General features: G+C 41.1%; 1 protein-coding gene across 13 annotated transcripts in view; it reads right to left on the bottom strand.

Moving 5' to 3' along the window:
* The window catches only part of LDB2 (LIM domain binding 2), a 357,319-nt gene that overhangs the window by 170,791 nt on the left and 165,369 nt on the right, over positions 1-21,159 (bottom strand). The window lies entirely within an intron of this gene.

Genomic DNA, 21,159 nt, shown 5'->3' with positions numbered 1-21,159 from the left:
TCACCTGTTGATTCAATATGATTAATAGTACAGCCCTAATAAAGGGACTCTTGTTGGATTCAAGGGGACTGCAGTCCTTGACTCAGTGACAAACACATACAGGATACTGAATTTCGATTAGTTGATCGTAAATCCATTTTATTCAGATCCTTGTAATAATGGCTATCTGTCTTTCTGAAAACTGGAAGCCCATTTGTACTGAGCCATTATTGTTCCAATGAAAAATAAAGATGCTGATTTTACACCTAAGTTCTGGATTTGCAAACGACGCCGCTGATAGCATATCACAACAATGCCATCCCATATCACAAAAGAAGTGTTAATCTTCACTTCAGCAAAGCCTTTTGATAATCTATGGAGAAGAGGAAGGTCTCTAATCACCAGTCCTATTTGGCCCCCTGTAACGCTTACTGATATGCAACAGTCATTGACACACAGTTGCACAGGACCAACCCCACAACCACACCTGCTACACAGACATGGGGATGTTTTTAACAGCAAAATGTTTTATGGTTTCCTTTCTGCAGCCAAATTAGCATCTATTAGATCTGCTCCAGGGAAAATAAACCTTTACAGACCTCCAAGACTCCTATCGCTTCACAAATTTTAGGAAAATGAGTTATCCTAATACTAATGCTATGATTTGAAATAGGAGAAATTCTATGGTTTGAAATGCTGTACATGAATTTTGCAGGACGTGGCTCAGCCATAGCAGGGAAACAGAATTGTGCTGCAATCAGCGGCGTAACAATGTTTTTCCAAGCTCACTTCTTCAGAGTTTTAATTCTCTCATTCTGTCTCCAGCAGAAGCATAATTACCATAGGAGCTCTATAACAAGCAAATAAAACCAGAAGTAAATTCAGATATTATTTAAGAAAGTGGCACAGTAACTTCTCCTCACCACACCTTTAGTTTCAGAGTTACAGCCAAGCTGTTTGGATAGCAGGCAGTTATTCTTCCTCCTTCCATATTTTTTTCCCCCTTCTCTCTATGTACGCCTCGTTATGACCCAGCGTGCAGCAGCTCAGCAGCTTGTAAGGGAAGAACTTGCTCCTGGTGTGCTACAGCCACACTTCTGCTGGTGGGAAGGCCTGTGCACTATGATCAGCCATTATTTTCCCAGTCTGGAAACCAAATTGTTTTTGTAACACACAATATCAGGCTGCAGTATTTCAAAGGAAATCATGACTTGATAGACACTGCAAATATTACCCCAGCTTTGTGGCTATGAGACTACTGATCTGCGTGCACTTTTTTCCCAATCTAAATAACATACGCATCTTAACGATATGAAAAAGGCTCAGGTTGACAAAGACTTGCACAAAACAAAATCTGCTCGCTGTTTAAGTCAGTAGACAATTATTCTCTGCCATTTTATGTCTCTCCCATGCCACTTTTTTTCACTTTTTTGCTTTAAATTCCACCGGGCTCTGCAACACGCAGTGCATTTTTGGACATGAAAAACATCCCACTCCAGGAAACAAAGGTCCCGTCCTGTAGGGTGACATGACTCAGACCCACTAAATGACTTAGATGGCAAAAGGAAAATTCAGGCAACAGAATTATAAAGTGCCGTTCTCAAAATACCCGCTGAATTCCTTAAGATTTATCTCAACTAACCAGGCTCCTCCAGTGTAGCCATCCATCTACACATAAGCTGCTTCTGTAAATTCCTTGCAGTCAGTGGAGGGACAGAGATGCTCTGAGGCTGCAATTCACCTGATCTGTTTTAAATGTCTATATTAGAAGGAGATAAATTGTTTATGAGAACATGTTTCTCTCTAGTTATTATAAACAGAGACTAGAAGTGTAACTTTGAGGTAGCCAAGCCATACATACACACTTGGTCAGGCAAATTCCATTCCTCATTTTTGCAGAAGCCTGCCACAATCCCATGGCTGCTATGCTGGCAGCCAAGCTGGAATCCAGACTTTCCTCTTCTAGGCAAAAGCACCCTACAGCCCAGCCTGTGGCCTCAAGCCCTTGTACGACTCTGTCCTCCCTGGTGAGCATGAATACAGCTCTCTGGTACCTTCGCCCACAGGTAGTAAGAGAACCAAGGAACTTCCTCACTACAAGCATAGTGCTCAAAGAGGAGTGAGTAAAGAGGATAAGGGGTTGGGCCAACAGTCCCCAACAGAGAAAACTGCTTCCCTGTAGACTGAAGTGAAACCTTACAGCCAAAAGAACTGCTTGTCACACACTTCTCTGAACTGATTCCCCCAACACCAGAAGCCATCCTCATTTGAGAGAAAAGTTAGGGAGCAGGCAGAGAGGAACAGGCCATCCTGGACGAGCTCAAGCATGACCCATTTACCCTGGATCAGCCGCGGGTGGGGCTGCTTCCAGGTGGGACAGAGCTAACCTGGGCATCCCCGTGCATACAGCTTTGGTTTGTCCCAGTGGGAAAGAAGGAGTGATGGAGATCTTCAGTCCTATGGAGCACTGAACTTCAAACAACACCGCCCAGCCTGACTAATTTCAGCTGGCTCTTCTCTACCCCCAGAACCTGTAAGATGTACTTCAGATACAGCATGGCAAAGCAAGTACACAGGAAAGTTACCCTGAATTATATTGCACAAACATGCTCCATCAAACACTTGTTAACATTCAACTCAAGTATAACTAGCTCTTGTATTAGCATTTAGGAGCATGCTTAAATCTTCAGGAAAACATCACTAAACAAAGGAGAATGCTACACATTGTTCAAGCGTTAAAAACATGACTGAATTCAAAGCACTGTGGTGATAAATGTACATTTCTCTTATGTCATAATTCTAAAATAGGCAGAATTATGCAAATTTGAATGAAACATGGTCACCTCAGCTTTCTCAGATGATTTCTTTTAGATTATTACAGGCTAATTGCACTCTTTGTTCTACTGGGTTGTTTTGTTTTTTAACATAGCATTAGATCATGCCGTTAGCTATGTCCAGGAGAGGGTTATATATATGCATATATATACATATGTATATATGTATTGTTCAATCAAAAACTGAAAATGTACCTCTTTAGACTCCTAAATATTTTTACTTGCACTGACCGTAAAGTTTCCATTTTCTGGATGACAGTCACTTAGTACAAGAGCTCAGATCAGATATACAGTTATTAGAAACCCAGCAGTTCCAAAAGTTCACTCAAATAAGGAGACATAACGTAGATGTAAAAATCTACGTTAACTTCTATCCTCTGTTTTAAAATACTTAGGAATAGCTGCTGACGTAATGCGTTGAGTGTGTCAAGCTTCTCATTTTCCACTTGCGATCAAAACAGTTTTCTACAGAGAATTCTCATAAGACAGTAACTTTCGTCTCCACAATTATGTGGTAAAAGCCATTAAAAAAAAAAGAAAGAAATTTGTAGCTGGTGTGAGTTTGTGTGCCTATGGAAGGCTGGGGAAATTCCCAGGGAATCTGTGTTTTCTGAAGAAAAACTATGAAAGGCCTCCGGCCACCATAGGAAAGCTTGGAGAGATTTAGAATGCAAAACGTTGCACAATTTCTCTGGCATTTTGCAACAGTGAACAGAGAATTTAAGCATTTTCCACCATCACAGCGCTCATGAAAAGATGAAAAAAAAATAAATGGAAATTCCTTAAAAGAAGGATCAAATTAAATAATAATGAAAAAGCCTGATACAAAAATACCAAACCTGGCTTTCTCCGTTCCCCATTTGTTTTACCTGAGATCTTTCTCCCACTTGGAAAGTTACACAAATGCTTCTTCTGGCATAAGGAAGGCAGTGTGCAACAGGAACAAGCCCAAAAAAGAGAGTCACCATCTTCAGTGACAGCAGTGGCTTACGCCTGCTAAGAATGTTTACGGGAACTGCAGCTTCTCCCCGATCTTAGAGCTCTGCAGGCACTAATTTTGTACGATATGAGTCACAGAGATGAAAAGTGTGGGCACTTCTCTGTAGCAAAGAGCATGCAGTGAAGCCAAGATTTTATTCTGCCTAATTCAGCCTATCTCCCAGGAATCAAACATAAAGGGGGGAAAACATGTCTCCCAAAATTGGAATTTGGAAAGGCTATTAGTACAGAAAGAGAGTTGATAACAGGCTGACAAATCACAGACAGAAACTTGAACATTTTAAGTCTCTGCGTGGCTAAATAGGGGTAGGTGCAACCTATTTCACTTTCTTGGCCTGGCTTAGAAAAGCACCAAGTTGATGGCAGAAAAAATTGTAACTGAAAGGACCACAAAAAGAAATAATCAGGCAGCAACAACAAAACAACACACAAAGGAAATCAAAGGGGAATATTCAAGAAGAGGAAAAGCAGGGAGAGGAGGTGACTTTGTTGGGGGGAGGCAGAGGGAGAAGATAGGAGTTAGAGGAAGCTAATATAATACCAGCAATCTCTGTCACAGATCCCTTCTCAGAAATCATTTGCCAAAACAAACAACTGAGGATCGTTTCTGGAGGAAAGAACAAATAATACAAATAAGAAAGGAAATCAGCTCTCTGTCTCCCACGTTCAGAGAAAAAAATGACCAGAGGAGTCCAGGCAGGCACATGCAGGTAGGGAGGAAGACCACCACCCCTTGGTCAAGGAAGTGATTGAGCCAAAGTCAAGAGGAATTCCTTGCTTGAATACAAGGACTCAGCTCAAGCACAGATAGTCACGGAAACACACCAGCGAATACACATCAGGACCCAACTATCACAAGGACACAAGGTATTTCTGTGGAACCTCACCGTTAGAAACTTTTCCCTCTAGTCAAAACAGTTAGTGATACTGCCTTGCAGGATGAACTTCAGCTGCATATGCTTACTTGCAGTGATTCCATAGCTCCTTGCTTTGCCACATACCAGAAAAATCTAAGGTTATGGTGACTCCTTTTTATTTCCTCAAGCAACTCTAAGCATTCTGCAGACCTGTAAGAATCCATACATAGTAAGTAACAGCGGGGATCATGGGAAGCTATCCTTCAGTTCAGAAGCCAAGCTGAAGTTGGCCGCACTGGAACGCTGATTGAGGTTGATCCAAAACATGGAAGGATACTCAAAAGCTACCCAAGAAAACCAGAAATAACTTGCAATGCCATAGCTGTTACCAGTATTTACATCTGAACGTGTGCAGGTGGCATCAATGCTGTGTTCCAGAAGGCTGGTATCTGTGATTCCCTCAACAGCCATTCTTCAACAGGGAAGCTGTAACATGTAATTGCCTGTATTATGAGCAATTGTTCTGAAATAGCTCAGTGTTTCAGAAATGAACTGAACCCTGGTTTAGCCATCTAGCAGGTAAATAATGAAATAATACGGTCACTTCATTTTGTGATAAAGCTGCCCCAACTTTCTGGAGCTCTGCAGCAAACAAAACAAACTTGAAAATACCCTGTTTCCTCAGGAGAACCACTTTACAATACTGATTGAATGATATTTCTTAGATGAAAATAGCCTAAATGTGAGATGGAGCGATTAGCTCCCCTTTTCCCTCCCTGTTATCCATTTCTAGATCTACAGCCACTGCAAGCACAGCATCTCCTGTCCCCTCCTATACCTTCCTGACTCCATACAGGATATCCACCCCAAGGGAGCCTGCCTTCCTAAAACAAACTGTTTCAAGACTCTTGGATTCCTTTCATCTGCCTGTAAAATGCCCCTCTGCAAACAAAGAATTCTCCCAAGGCAGGGACGCTGAGATACGCCACCGTACCTTTTTGCTACCAGAAAAGGGTATGTGCAGAAAGCTACATTTTATCAAACACTTCCCAAGTAGAGTCCTGCAGAGGAGGAGACACACTACCCAAGGGAGGCTGAAAAGCAGAGTCCAGAGATGTGTCTATTAATCTAAACTTCAGTTTGCCTCTTGCTCCAATACACCTACGTGAGGAGCCTTCTGTCCCTACTGATAAAACAGAGAACTACACCAAATTTGGTGCTTAAAATGAAGCGGTGTGAGCATGCTTGTAGCCATCAAGCCACTACTGTCAATTAATTCTCCAAGGAAACTCAACTGCTGAACTCTCACAGAGCTTCCCAGTCACCATGTTGCCCAATTCCTCCTCTCACAGCTTTGCCAACAACCGAGAGCACGGGCAGAACGTGTGCCACAGCCACCCCCAGCAGGACCTTGCAGGGCCTTATGTATGTTCCACACTGGGATAAACTGCAACTAATCACTTAGTGCTTGCAGATGGATTACGAGAATTAAATAGTTAAGGCTTTCATAGCATTTTCAATTTAATATGGCACTACAGCCCTGCACAGAATGTCGCAAAAATGCCTTCCCCAACAAAAAGCAGTCATACTGCATGTTTACAAGAAGTCCCCACAAGGCATTCCTCTCATCTTCCCTTTTAATGTATTCAGTACCTCCAGCAGCACTGTGAGGCAACACCTCCTTTCTGGAATAAAAATATATATAATTATTTTGGAAAAAAAAAAAAAAGAAGGGTATCTGCAGTCATGCCTACAGCCTTAAACTGTTCAGTGACTAATTATCTTCTTTGTATCTAAGATGAGGTATGCTGCATACGTCTGATGAAAAGCCATTCCTAGAAAGGGTAGAATTTGTAACAGAATCAATTAATCGCATTTTGCCCTGTTCCTATGTATTTCAGTAGCACAAATGCAAGAAAACAATACCATGCAAATGGCATGATTCATTCTCTTCAACTGTTTGAAAAGGTTTTCTGACAGATTACCTAAACTCTATGTGTCTACTGCAACTACAAAGTCTTAAAGTTGCTATCCATTAACCTCGGGAACAGAACAATTAAGAGTGCTGGGAGGAGCACGAATACAGAGCCTGCTTTTCTACTTTGCTTAACTTCTGAAGACGTCTTCTTAATATAATGTTATTTTGCACAAGTAGGTACAAAAACATTTGTAAAAATAATCTTTTCTATTAAGATACTAAAAACATATCAACCAGACAATAGAAATCACAGCTAGGAAACATTCTTCTGTCATAAAAAAATATATGATTTATTCTGACAGTTTCAGAGGATCTTTGATATCAAAGTCTCCTTATAAGACACTGACAGTCATCAAGTGGATGTTTGTCAAAGTACATTTTCCAGATGTCTAAATAAAACTGGTTTACTTTGATGAGTTTTATACTGATAGCTGAAGGTAGAATGCAGGTATTGCTTCTATTTGCAGCTCTTTACTTCAATGACTTGCAAATTTGCTTTAATGTTCCATCTATTTTTGTTGTCTTTTTTGACAATTAATTATTAAAAACTTCAAAAAAAGGCTGAAATCCTTCACTATATTTTTTAGAAAAGAAGAGAAACATACAAACTCCTCTGGCTTGCCTGCTCACTACAGCAAAAGCAATAATTGCAAGGTGGGATGGCACAAGGAGATCAAACTACAGGACAGCTTCCAGGGCATGTTTCTTTGAAGTATGGGGAATCCCCAGCAGTGATTTCAGCAGGAGCAGAATCAGCCCCTCTGAGAAAGGCTCCCCTGAGGCACCCGTAGCATCCTGTATGTGTTTTGGGTGCACATAAGACCCATGCATGGAAGTCTCTTCTATCTGTCCCCTTTAATTACATTTGGTCTGAGACGAAGTTTTGCCCTGTAAGCATAAAATTTTCTTCTTCCCTTTTTTTTTTTTTTTCTTAAAGCACATCTTATACTATGAAAACTAACATTCTTTTGATGTCTTTTATCTTTTGGTGGTTCACAAGCTTCTTTTTTACACAGCTCGAGTAGAACACAGCATTTGCTTGAAACCCTGGTGGAAGACCTAACTGTACAAAAGGAATCTATTTACAGAGGTACCAAACTGTGTTATCAATAGCTCCATCTCACAAGCTAATCCAAATAGTTTGAAAATGAGGGTTACTGTGCCCAGCATTTTTGATAAATATTTATCTCAGTTTATATAAGCTAGGATTTAGGGAATGGAAAAAAGAGAAGCCATCTCCATGCAGTGACATTTTTACTCTGTTTTCGCTGTATTTGTAATTTAACTGATGAGGATAAATTGACTTACTCTTCATTAGTAAGCAGCCAGAAGAAAACTTGGCTGCTATGTACAGGCTGAAGGATGAATAACCCTGCAAACTGCCTGAGGAAATTAACTGAGTGAACAGAGCTCAAAATGAGGGATTAAAATTCCCTACCAGAATGGAGAGAATGAGAGACCCACAGGTACATGCTGATGGAAAACTGTGTGAGTCCCATGGACCACAAGCCAACACAGCAAGTCCCCTTCTCTCCTAGGGGTGCAGAGCTGATGGTTTCACCTAAACCCCAAACCTGAGCAGACAGAGAAGCAGCTCTGCTTTAGTTGGCAAAAAGTGAACCTGCAAGATACAGGGGGAGATAGCAAAGCACCCAGCCTGGCCTGCACATGGTGTAGGGTACCCAAAAAGACACACAGGTTGCACTGCACTTGTGAGGTGAGACAGCTTCCCCACACCGCGTGCACTTAGAGAAGCATCACTGGTAAATCCAGCCACTTCAGCAATACTCCAGTCCCTGAGAACCAGCAAATGTTACTCCAACGGGAGGAACAACCTTCTTATTCAAACACAGTTCACTTCTGTGATATGAATTTACAAAGTAAAATAATTTCTCATGCTTGCCCACTGCTGAAATGGCACACTAGGAAGTGATGCAGTGCTTCAAGTCACAAAGAAGTCTTTTATCCAGAAGAGCTGTAAAGCTGCATGGAAAGGGTGTTGCTTAGATCCATTTTTAATCAGATATAAATTTAACAACAACAAAAAATTACTCCATTTTCATTTGGCACAGGACTCGGCCCACAGCATTATCAGCTATCTGTGTCGCCTGGAAGGAACTCCGGGTAAGTCACAGGAAAAAGGTGGGAGCATTGTCGTTGTTTCCTGATGGCCAGAACACTGCAGTATTGTTCTGCTGTGCTTTCTTTCCTTCTTTTTTGAAATTATTTTTAAGAAGGGGTTATCGCATCATGTCGTAATTATTTCTGCAACATCCTCTTTCCATACGGGAGTGGATGTACTATTTACTGACTGTGAAAACTGCATCAACACACGTGTGCAACGCAGCATTGCTAACTATACGAAAAGCAAAATGCTAATCACGCTGTGATGTTGCATTTCAAACATTTCTGGTACAGCACTGTTTGTTTTCTCACCAGAAATTCTATTTTACGTAGTCTTATTATTTCCACCTGGTACTTTTAAGTACCAACTACCCCACTTTAGCCAAGATTTGTGTTATTACCTCAGTTTAACTGAAGGACAGAATTCCACCATTTAGCTAGAAAATAGCTGAAGTATTTATCAGTGAATTCAATTCCTCCTGCAGAGGTCCAGGAGGGCGTATAAACAGGGCTTAAGGAAACCTAATAGGCATCTTGGTTTTAAACAAGCTCTCTGCAGAGGCATGGACGGTGCCATACAGTAAACCTAAAAAGATAAAGGGAAGAATTAGGCAGTGCATATTATATATACTTATTTGGGGCTGTTTGTTTGCATTTTCCTCCCAATACTATTTGCAGTGGACACAGAATGCTAAAAAATTATGCTAGCACTTTAAGATACATTCTCTTTTAGCAGCATTGATGAATTATCATTTTGGGCTCCAGGGACCAATTGAGCTTTGTTTCCAGCATTTTATGAGGATAAAGCATGGAAAGAAGCCATTTGATTCAATACTGTTTCAAGATTTTACTGTTGAATTGCAATGATGAGGACTGCTGCTTGGAGAGGAGAGAGATCCAACACTCCTCAAGAATATAACAGATCCAACATTAGACATATCCCTTCAATGTGTGAAAAACTGCCTCATTAGTGAGAACAGATTCAATATTTCAGTGCAGTATGAACCTTACGGCCAAGATATTTGAATCTGACTGTCGATTCTTACGTTGCTAAATCTGTATTACACACTTTAAATGAAAGTAGCCTGATTCGAAACAAAACAAAACAACAGAGTACACCAACAAACCAACTGGCACAATCCAGAGGCAGCCCAGCAGAGGAGGGTGAAAGCAAACTGGCGTGGAGTGGAACAGACCTCCAGTCCTGGCATCTCCCTGTCACTATCAAACAGGCACGAGACATAAGCAGGAATGCCTGGGAGAAGATGTTGTACAAAACACAGCCTCCTGCTTTTTGGTTGGATTGCTTAACACACACACAGGGTCATGCCAGGATCACATGGGCAATGCTACGTCATCTCCTCCATTTATTCTCATGTGAAGGAAGGATATAACAAAGGCAGGCGAGGGAAGAACAAACCGTGCTTTCACTGTATGAGCAAGGCAAGAAAAATATATTTGGGGAGATACCATTTAGACTTGTAAAAATCAATTATGGACTGGAAATCTCAGAATGAATCTCAAGATTGAAAAATAGGGCCATGAGAGCAACAAGGGCGATCAGACGTGTTTATTCCTTCCCCAGGCTCCAAAGCAGTGCTTTTTATCTAATGGATAATGCTACCTTTTCATACAGATGTTTTTTATTTTCATTTTAAACTAACCTCTGCTCACCATACTATTGAGGAATCTTTCTCAGAGAAGTCTTACAGCAGAATAATTGTATGAACTGCCTTTAGGAAACACTGTTTTCGACCCAGTCCCTAAACACAGACCACTCCTGCTACATGATCTGAGGCTCAGAGCAAAAGAGTAGCTGCCATTCAGCCTGCTTACTGTTAGCCCAACACAAATTCAAGGTAAGGCACATTATAGAAACTGCTAACTAGACTGAAAAATTTGTGCTGTTGTATTTTATCCCATGTCCTGCAGGTCTGGAGTACACAGGGTCAGCCCTCACCTTGTCTAAGCTCTCCGTCTCCTATAAAGTGAAATTCAGTCCTGAAGGTGGAAGCTGAATTCTGAATGCTCCTGAGTGGCAAGTCCTTTCCTTTTTTTAACACGTCATACACATTCTCTATTTAATAACACAAGCATAACATCAGCATTTATCAGCTCTGTTGATGCAGACTAAGACAAGCGTGTTTAATAGCCATACACCCAGATTTTTCCCTCACTCTTTGTATGTTTTAGGAGACTAATTTTAAAACTAACAAAACATCATTTGCCATCACAGGCCAGCAGGAGTGGCTTTGCTTCCTATTCCCACACCTACATTAACAGGTGGTGTTCCACGTGGAAAATGCTGAGTGGTCATAGCCCTGGGCTGCTGGAGTTCAAGGAGCATTTGAACAACACTCCCAGACATAGGATTTGGGTTTTGGGTGGTCCTGTGTGGAGCCAGGAGTTGGGCTTGATGATCTTTGTGGGTTCCATCCAACTCAGGATAGTCTACAGCTTGAGGATTCTAGGAACTGTTGCGGAGCTGGCTAGCTTACCATCATGCTTGTAGAGGCTACGATAGGTCTCAAGAGAGAAAGTCCTGTGGGAACGGCGTGGGAGAGAAGGGTTAAGCTGGACTGTGCCCAAGACAAAAAGCCTGGGATAGCATTTCTGTATAGTGTTATTTTAAATACACTTGCTAATAAATATCATAGATTCTAGAAAATACAAGCCCATGTGTAAGGGAATGATATTTATTATTTGAGTGAGCTTTGGTCTGCACTCAATTCCTGGAACATAAATAAACATTTGCTGAAATTATTACAGCATGAGAGCTATTTTCTGGAACATCCTCTTGAACCATTAAGCCAAAGCTAATATGTAGATATGGAGAAAAAGCTGTCTAGATTGTGGTACTGAGAATTGCAAGTAATTGCTTCTAACGGATCCATGATAAATTCTTGGTACTTCTCTTCTTGCTTTCCAAGGCTGAAAGGATCAGGACAGCACCTTAGTCAACAAGTCACGGGCAAAGTGGCTTCCTGCCATGTGAGAACAGTGGTCAGGACACACTTCTCTTTTTCTGCCTTTTACAGCTTCCCCCAAAACACCGCACAGCTTAGGTGGCCATTGACCCTCGCAGCTAGAGCACGCTCCTCTACCAATTCTCTGCTACCACAGCCACACACAGATTTCTACACAAAGCTAAATCTTCCTCCAGCTGTACAAACCAGCTTTCCATTCCTTTCATGCTATCACTCAGAAGTATGGAGGCAGAGATGGGTTGGCTTAAAACCTTTGCATTCCTGGGGCATCTCATCAGCACATGAGAGTTTCAAGTTTGAACAGTGCGGAGTTCAACAGAGAATGTAGCAAACATCCAAACCTTAGGTTTGTGGAAATTGTTTATAGAGATTTGTATAGCATAAACCAAACAATTGCAAATGATTGTCAGATGAAGGATTTTGCCAGCCAACCAGTTAGAGTCACAGGGAGCGATGTGGAAAGAACTGCATCTGATATTCTGGCTACACTTTATGGAAGAACAAGGATATGAACCAAATCCAAAGTCAAAAAGAAAATGGGAGAAGAAAGTGAAGTCTAGCAAACAAAACTGACACTGAAGATACCTACTGAAAAATATCCCTAACGTAAGCTGTGCAGAGCCCTCCTAAACAGCACAGTTCTCAGCAAAGGCAAGAGACAACAGCACTGCAGCAGCAGCTACAAGAAGGAAAGTTTTTCATTGCATGGAAGCTTTAAAATCCCATTAAGAGGTGGGTAGCTCCTGTGATACTTCAGTGATACTGAACTGAACGTTTTTTTGCAGTCTGAACAAATACCTCTGAATTGCAAGATGAAGTAGATTACACGAGATATTCTGACTGCTGGATGCACATCACAAGTGAGTAGGTGTGCAAGTCCCCAAGATCCAACTCCCAGTTCATCTGGCAAAAGCCGTTCCTTGTGAAAGTTGTTCTATTTCCTATGGGAATTCAAGGAAATTCAAACTCCAGCAGAAAATAGAAGGTACACAAAAGCCCCCAACCACCATCTTTTCCTTTGCAAAACTCCCTACACATGTAAATCTGAAGTATTTTTAAAAACAAAGCAGTGCCAAATACAGTTTGGAAGCTACTGCGTAGTCAAAAGGAAACAGAAATGAAACACGGAAAGGGAAGGGGATGTAGAAAGACAACATGGGGTCAGCAAAGGACCAATCAATCAGCAGCTACTGCTGGGCATCCTGTGCACTGGCAGCCACAATGGACATCAGCTTCTGCAAACCAAAGGTGAGAAAAAACAAGGAAGGACTGAAATTAAACCAAGAAATGAGAGGGAAAGGAAGAGATCTCAAAGGCTAGGCAACTTTCATTCCAAAAAGAAATAAGGTAGATCTAAGGGAATCCTGTACTACAAAAACTGAGAAGGCAAAGTGCTCACGCATCGATATCTTGGTAAACTGGTCGGGCATGATGGAGCAACCCTAACTCTAACACATTTAACCCAATAGCACACTTTGGCCCTTGGTAGTGTCAGCTCTCTGCTGCTTACTGTTCCAGCAACAACATGGAGCTGGCTGCTATTTGCACTGCAGATGCTCTCCCTGTCAAGAATCCTGCAAGAATTTCTGCACATAGGTGAACAATGTGGAAACATCACACCTAATGCTGGGATGTTACACCAACCCACGCCATTGTTGCTGGCTGTACAGAAGGCTGGGGTGGGCATATGCCACATGGGAATATCGCCGTGCATTTCACACGCTGCCAGCACCATCCTCCCCTGCTGGTGATTCCCTTCTGCCATCAAGCCCATCCGGAGGAGTCAGGGATGAAATCCTTCAGATCTGCCATGCAAAGGGTATAGTTCACTGCTAAATGTTTTGGAGCTAAACAAATAAATGAAACCTTCAGCCAGGAGCAAATTATCATCCGTAGGTTTATTTATTTATTTTCAGCAATGTTTTTGGAGTTGCTTGCTGGCAGCATGACCTGTCTGCTAAAAGGACCCTGCTAAGGTCGTTGCCTTTGGGAGGAGCTCCTAGACAGCCCCCAATTGCAGCAAAAACTGCAGCCTGCTCCCAGCTACAACACCCAGCATGCATGTTTGCCCGCACAGCTCCATATATGATTGTCTCTGATGGTCTGTGGCACAGCACCAACTGCCCTTCCTTGCTTTTAGGCTTTTCACATAATTCTCTTCACTAAGGCCCATTCCCACGGGGCTTTAAGAGAAAACTGCATGACCTCTTAGTGAGGCAATAAATACTTCTCAACAGATCTGCTTACAGCTTTTTTCAGCTCCTCTATCAGACTATGTCACCAAGCCTCTTCCTTATCAGTCTGCATCATGCAGCTTCTCACCTCTTCCCAACCCCATGCCTGCAGCTGGCCACTTGTGGCCTTCCTTTCCTTTTTCCTTTCTAAGCGGTGCCAATGACCGCAAAGGGAAGCTGGCAAGCAAGGAGCCACCACCAAGCAGGAAGAAAACAACAATGGGTACAAAGTCCACCCAGTCAGCTGAGGTACAAAACCTTATTGTAAACCATCCTGGCTCTCTGACCCCACTGACATTCCTTTACTAGAAAAGGACAAACTAACTGTTTCCATCGGCGGCAGGGAAGGAAGAGAGATAGCATTGTTCTTCTGATACCTGGGAAGTGCTTGGTTGCAATGGCAAGTAGTGTTCATACCAGGCATGCTAGGAGAGTCTCTCAGAAAACTGTTTCACTGTAAGACAGATATGCCAGCCCATTGATGAGCTCTGCTTGGGAGCACTTAAAAGCAGGAAAGATGGAAGGAAGAAGCACGGAGTTTGTATGCTGAAGATTCACTGGCAGCCTGGAGAGCTCCATTTCTTCCATTTGTCCAGTCACCAAACTTCATCCTTATTTTAGCTGATCTCAGCTGAAACAATGAAGTTGGGTGAACGCAGAGGTACATAAAAGGGAAAGGCTTCTAAAATCTCAAGTACAATAAAAAACAACTGCAAAAGTTGTCTTCACTGTGTCAATCTGTGCTGATAAAACCACTTGCAACAAAGTTAGGCAGCCTACCCAAAGAGACTGCGTGTGCATGCAGAGCTTCTCAAGGGCAGATCGTGTTAGAGGTGAAGGTCTGTAAGAACACAGCACACAACCCCACCCCAAAAGAATCTTTCAAAACATTTTGTATGTGAGAGAATGTTTGAGGTGTGAACTTTCCATCTAAATGTTGCCCTTTGAACAGGAGCAAGATGCAGGACAGATGGAGGGGAAACAGCAGAATTTCCCTGGTTCCTTCACGTTCTCCTCCGAGAGGATCAGATTTTCTTCAAATCTCATGCAATGCTGAAGTCTTGCATGCTTGTGTTAGCTTGTGACACCTTAAAAATCAAAACTGCAACACCTCTTGTGACATGCCAGCCTGTGAGAGCACTGGCATGTGAGAACACTTTCAGTCTACTGATGCTCTTTCTGAGTTTCTTTGTACATCTCACTCTCTATCTTCAAGAATTTAAGCAGATAATGTCTGGCAGTTCGGCTCAGGCATCCAGGTCTGTTCTTTCTACCTCTTTCATTTATTTATTTATTTATTTGCTAGTGAGGGGAAGGATGATCTTTTAAGGCTTTGATTAGCATTTTCTTAATCCATTAGCAAACAGACTACTGCACTTGCAGTCAGAGCTAATGAACTTCAGTGGATCGCTGTCAAGACATGAATGAATGGTTGGACTGGATGATCCTGTGGGTCTTTTCCAACCTTTGTGATTCTATGATTCTATGATTCTAAGACCTCTGAGTCCACGCATCAACGCAAAAGGGGAGGACTATGATGAGTTTGTTTGTAATCCGGACACTACGCGATGGAGCTAGAGTTTAAAATATGACAAGCAAACCAAACAGTGCACCATTTTTTCAATCTTTTTTGATGTGCAGACACTGACCAATTTTAAACCCAAGACATGCAGCCCCTGTAAGGCAAATAAAAGGCTGCCAACAGGGATTTCGCTCTTCCTAGTTAGTTACCTTCCCTGAAACCCTCACAAGATCTCTTGCAGATCAATCAGTCCCAGAAAGCCCCTCCCAGAAGTCTGCCAATCACCAGCCAAAAAAACCAAAAATGAATTAATAAGATTTTCAGTACCAGGTAGAAAACACTATGCAAATTGAACGTTACATAATGAATGGTGCTAAGTAAATTGGATCATTAAAAATATATCCATATTTTAGTTATGGCACTACCGGCAAGCATTTCTGGTTTCTCACTTCTTTATTTTTGTATAGCTGACAGCATTATTTTTAACTAAAATTTCAAATAAGAGTCTTAGACAAAATCAGATGGAGAGTGTGGATGGAGAAGTGACAAGAGAATTTTCTGGATTTCAGTTCTGCATACGCTCTCCTAAAGTGATATGGGATTCAACTGCAAGAAATTCACAGGACCTCAAAAGCATACTTTTTATAGAATATGTATTCAGTTGCTCCTTTTGGTGAAATTCTGCACTTAAGAACACACTGCCTATTCTATTTCAGTAACTAGAATTGCCACTTTTTGGCTGCAGACCATCCCAGAAGCTTTTGACCTTTTGCTTTCTTTCATCTTTATGCTATTTTCTTACATGGAGGTGGGGAGAGAGAATCTCTCCTTTTACAGCTATATCAGATATATCTGTACATTCTGTCCTTCACCTTCTCCTCCCTGTATTAAAGCTCATGGAAAATGGTCAAGTTACATATTTCAAGTCATGTATCTGTTCTGGGCTGTTTATAAAAATGACGGTCACAAAGGCCAATTGTACACACTCATGACTAAATGGTGTTCCTGAAAAAGCAAGAGTTACTCTTTTGCTCAGCACAAGTGATCCTTCTTAACCCACCTGTTAAGGCCTGGAGAAGATTCCTCTACGAATAAAACTGAGATTTCCTTGAAGGGATACACAGCACTTGAGGGAGAGCATTAAAGCTGACTATTCCAAACGGCATATATTACTGCCTAATGGAAGTGGGAAAAAAAGTCTCTGGCTTGTTCTAAACCCAAGGCTGTTACTTTGCCAATATTTTCCTTACTCTTCTAGCTGGCCCACAGTATCATTGGGTTTTAATCTGTTTTTTTTTTTGGTTTTTGGTTTTTTTTTTTTTTCGGTTGTTGGTTTTTTTTTCACAGTGTTCCCAGGAACAGAGCATGAGGGTCTATTCCAGCCTGTCCCTTTGCTGATCTCTCTTCCCAGGCAAGCTGGCCATGCGATGGCACCGGATCTCCATGTCTGTGCCCAAGCAGCCAGGACAGCTAAAGCTTGCTTTAGGGTCTGCTTTAGCCCTCAGAGATTTCTTGGCATTCCTGCAAGTAAAATGACTCTAAACAGTACATACAGCTACCATGTGTGATGCCTAAAGTTTAAAAATGTGTTCCTTTACTGAACCAACAGTTTTGGGAAGGATATCCCAAAAAGAAAGAAATTGTTTTTAAAAAGTAAATTTCACAGCTAATTTAGTGCTTCGTTTTTGTTCACAGTTTGCAAATAAAAGTCCAGATTGGTTGCTACTATAAAGGAAAACAGACATCTGAGTAAATATTTTGAGTTTTCCACAGCAGAACACACAGCCTTCTTATCAGTACATATTATTGATTAAAAAGTAGTATCACAGAATCATAGAATATCCTGAATTGGAAGGGACCCATAAGGATCATCTAATCAACTCCTGGCTCCACGCAGCACCATCTGAAAATCGGACTGTATCTCTGAGAGCATTATCCAGACACCTCCTGAGCTCCGGCAGCTTGGTGCCATGACCACTGCCCTGAAGAGGCAGTTCTAAGTGCCAAACCACCTCCTGGTGAAGAACCTCTTCCTGATATCCAACTTTTTTTGTCCCCCAGTTAAGCAGCTTTTCTCCTCTAAAGATCACAAGTTCAACAGAGAGCAATCCACGCACCAGCAAAGTTAAAAGATGCCCCAGATAAAAGGTGTCTGTGCTGGATGTACCATTCAGGACAATCTGCTCACACAGGTTTCTTGATTGATACCACTCTACTAAGTAAGTGTTTGCAGCACGGCTATATGATGATGATTATGAGCGTAATACTGAAATAAGTTTCTTATTTTGCTATTATTAAAAAAAAAATCTATGATAAAATTAACATCAAAGTTGGAAAATTCACAGAATCAAAGAATTGTAGGTGCTGGAAGGGACCTCTCATGTAGTCCAACTGCCCTGCCAAAGCAGGCTCCCTAGACCAGGTTGCACAGGTAATTGCAAATCCAAATTGGTCAAACCGGTCTTTGAGGTGCTCTTCCAGAAAGCCTAAGACATGGAGAACCAGACAAATTTTTAACAGCTGGTTTGGAAAACAGGTTGAATTTTAACAACTGAATCTTCTGTTAATAGCCTAACTGCCTCCTGAGGTCTCGTTGATTAAGCTTTAATGTCACCTGTGGTAGAGCACAGCAACTCTTAGGTACTGACAGTCTCTTTGACATGTGCCAAAGGTTTCAGAATAGATGGAATCAACTGCCAGATCTGTCTCATATTCACCCAGAAAAATCTGTGCTCATGAAAAAGGCAGGATGCAGGGAAATATTTATGATTTCATTTACATGTACCAATGGTTTGCCCCTTCAGTGGGAGGGGGAAGAAACTTAAGGGCAACATTTCAGCCAAGCACTCTGAGTTCAGGTTAAAGTAACTTTGTATTCAACCCCACCATTTATTAAACTGTAATACAAGAATACATTACTACTAAAGTGATTGTTGGGACTGGATGAGAACTGCAAGAATTATTTGCGAAGGGGTAAGAAGTATTTTGATAGGCCGTGTTGTAAAGTACTATTTAGGCATGAGAATATATAAATTAAAGACTGCAGCTATCATTGGTACCTTCTTTTTCCATTCTAAAGGCAGAAAGCACTTTGCTCTACAAATGAATTCTTGTAAGTCTAGAATCATTCTAAGTGATTCCATAAATCCCCGTGGGATGAAATGATATAGCAATAGCTAGAAACAAACGGAATGTTACAGAGACAGAAAAGGCACCACCATCTTTTCCTTAAGCCACTAACAGAATTTTAACAAGGAATATTTCAAGTCCATCAAAATCCTTTCTAGATCACCGACATCTGAGTCGGGCCCGTGGAAGAGTTCTCGGGGCTTCTTTTTCATTAAAAAAAATAGCAGACTGAGGACTAGCATAGTAATTCAAAATTATTACTTGAAATATTAAAACATGACTTTTAGATGTTTTTAGCACAAATCATTAGGCCGTGATGGAAAAAGCATTAAATATGCAGATATTTTAGAGGGATCAAGTTGCGGCAATTGCATTTGAGAGAGAAGTAATGCCAAGAAAGTTCCTAGATACGAAAATATTACAATCTCATACACAGAAATTATGTACAGTGAAGATGGTAACAAAAATACTTAAGGAGACTGATTCTGAAATGTGAACTTTACAAGGGAGCATGAAAGGTATACAATTTTACATGAAATCTGGTACTGGATTTCACACAAGAAGTGAGCGCCCAGCAAAATTCAGATCAGCAAAGACTCACTGAATAAAACAGTAATTTTGCAACCCGTATTTTCATACTTTTACACTGTGACTATTTCATGGGCTGTATCCTACTAAATTAGGTTTTCATCTTCCAAAGCTTTGCAGCATTTTTTATTTTATTGGTCAGTTTCCTCAGATTCACTGTAGCGGCACTAAACCTTAGCCATTTCTTCTTGCTAATTTAAAGACAAGTTAGCCCAATTAATATAGGTAAATGATTATAATTGATTAGTTAACATGATGCTGGTGCTGGCTCCAAAGATTCACTTAGAAACTGAGCACAAAGCATGAATGATAGATAGGCTTTTCTAAGACACTTGTTCTGTTTTATTGTTTTCCTGTTGTAAACCACTGCACTTAAAATATGCAAGATGCCTAATGGAAGAACAACTTTGCAGGCAATGATATGACAGGACTGGGGAGTGAGATGAGATACACTCTGTAGGAATGCGGTGTGTGTTCCCAATAAAACAACTTGAGGACACAAGTTTAGGAAGGAGGAGAGGTGACAGTGAAGGAGAGATGAAGCAAGAGAACTTGCAAAAGCTCAGACACACTAACTGGGGCAACATTTGGAGGGACTTCAAAGCAATCTATGAGGCTCTGCAGACATCACCATCTGCCACATACTTCTAAAGATTTGATCCCTCAAGAGGCCGCTTCCTGCAAGACACGAACATCTTCACAGAAGAGATTAGAGATACATCATGAACTATATCATCCTGACCATTTATCATGATGAACCTGCCAAGTGCATTAAATTTGCATAAAAGGATGTAGTCTCCTTCAATAAGGTACCTATTTCTCTATTTCTCAGTGACAAAAAATGAATTGAAACACATTTAGTAAGAGTGCTGCAACTAACTGTTCAGCTAAGTCCGCTTCCGCAGAATTTCCATGCTATGATCTGGCTCCAAGATTTTTTAAAAGGTCTTTTTCATTCACAGCATACGTTAAGGCTGTCAGCTATCAGAACACTGCAACTGTCTACACGAATGAGAAATGCCAATTTCAATTGTCAAAAAAATCTCACAGTGTCACTTAAAAAAAAAAAACAACCACCACCAAAACCAACAAACCCACACTCCTGGGATTTCGAATGATTATCAGCAGTGGAACTATTTGTATTCACTCTACGAGACTGATGGAGGTTCTGGGTGAAACTTCAACTAACTTCACCTTTCTTTATGTTTTTATGCTGACATGGCTAACATTTTCATGTGTAGGTCGTGCCAACAACCAAAGGGGAATCCTGAAGGATATTCAAATCTTTGTAACCCAGTGAACATTTGTTGATAAATAATATATTAGTTTTCACTGAGTTATTTCTTCATTATATGCTTTTAGATACATCCTAAGCAAGTTTTAAGCAAAGTTCATTAAGGGAGTAGAGGTTAACTAAGAAAATCGTCTCTCGGGAATTTATAAAATCTTGAACTTTCACATCAGGTCCCCCAAAAATTCAAGATGTTCTTTTAAAGGAACTGCACATTGCATCAGCAAGCCTTTTTGCTTTTGTTGTACCCTCCAAATTATTTAAGCAAACATTTTGCTCAGGGGCAATCAAGCCTGGCACATTTGCTGGCAAGACATTTCTGAAAATTCTCCCTTCCCTTCCTAAAGCTAACTTTCAGCATTTACTGTAGTATTCTCCCATTTCCCTGAAACCAAAAGTGAAAAATGGGAAAATTCTCAAAAAACCTATTATGGGAAGCACACATCGAATGCACCAATTATGTACATGTATGCATTCTTTTTCCTTCCACCTCCTGCCAAAGGACACGGTTTCCAATTAATTCCTTGCTGATAGGGTGTTCAGTTTCCAGTATAACCAGCAAGCCATTTACTAAATTCTGAATACATTTTACAAGAGCTTTTCCATTGGTTGGAAGTGACTCAGACACTCAGGACTG

This window comes from Gallus gallus, chromosome 4, assembly GCF_016699485.2.
Source record: "Gallus gallus isolate bGalGal1 chromosome 4, bGalGal1.mat.broiler.GRCg7b, whole genome shotgun sequence".
Classification (NCBI taxonomy): domain Eukaryota; kingdom Metazoa; phylum Chordata; class Aves; order Galliformes; family Phasianidae; genus Gallus; species Gallus gallus.
This window is presented reverse-complemented; position numbering and strand designations above follow the sequence as displayed.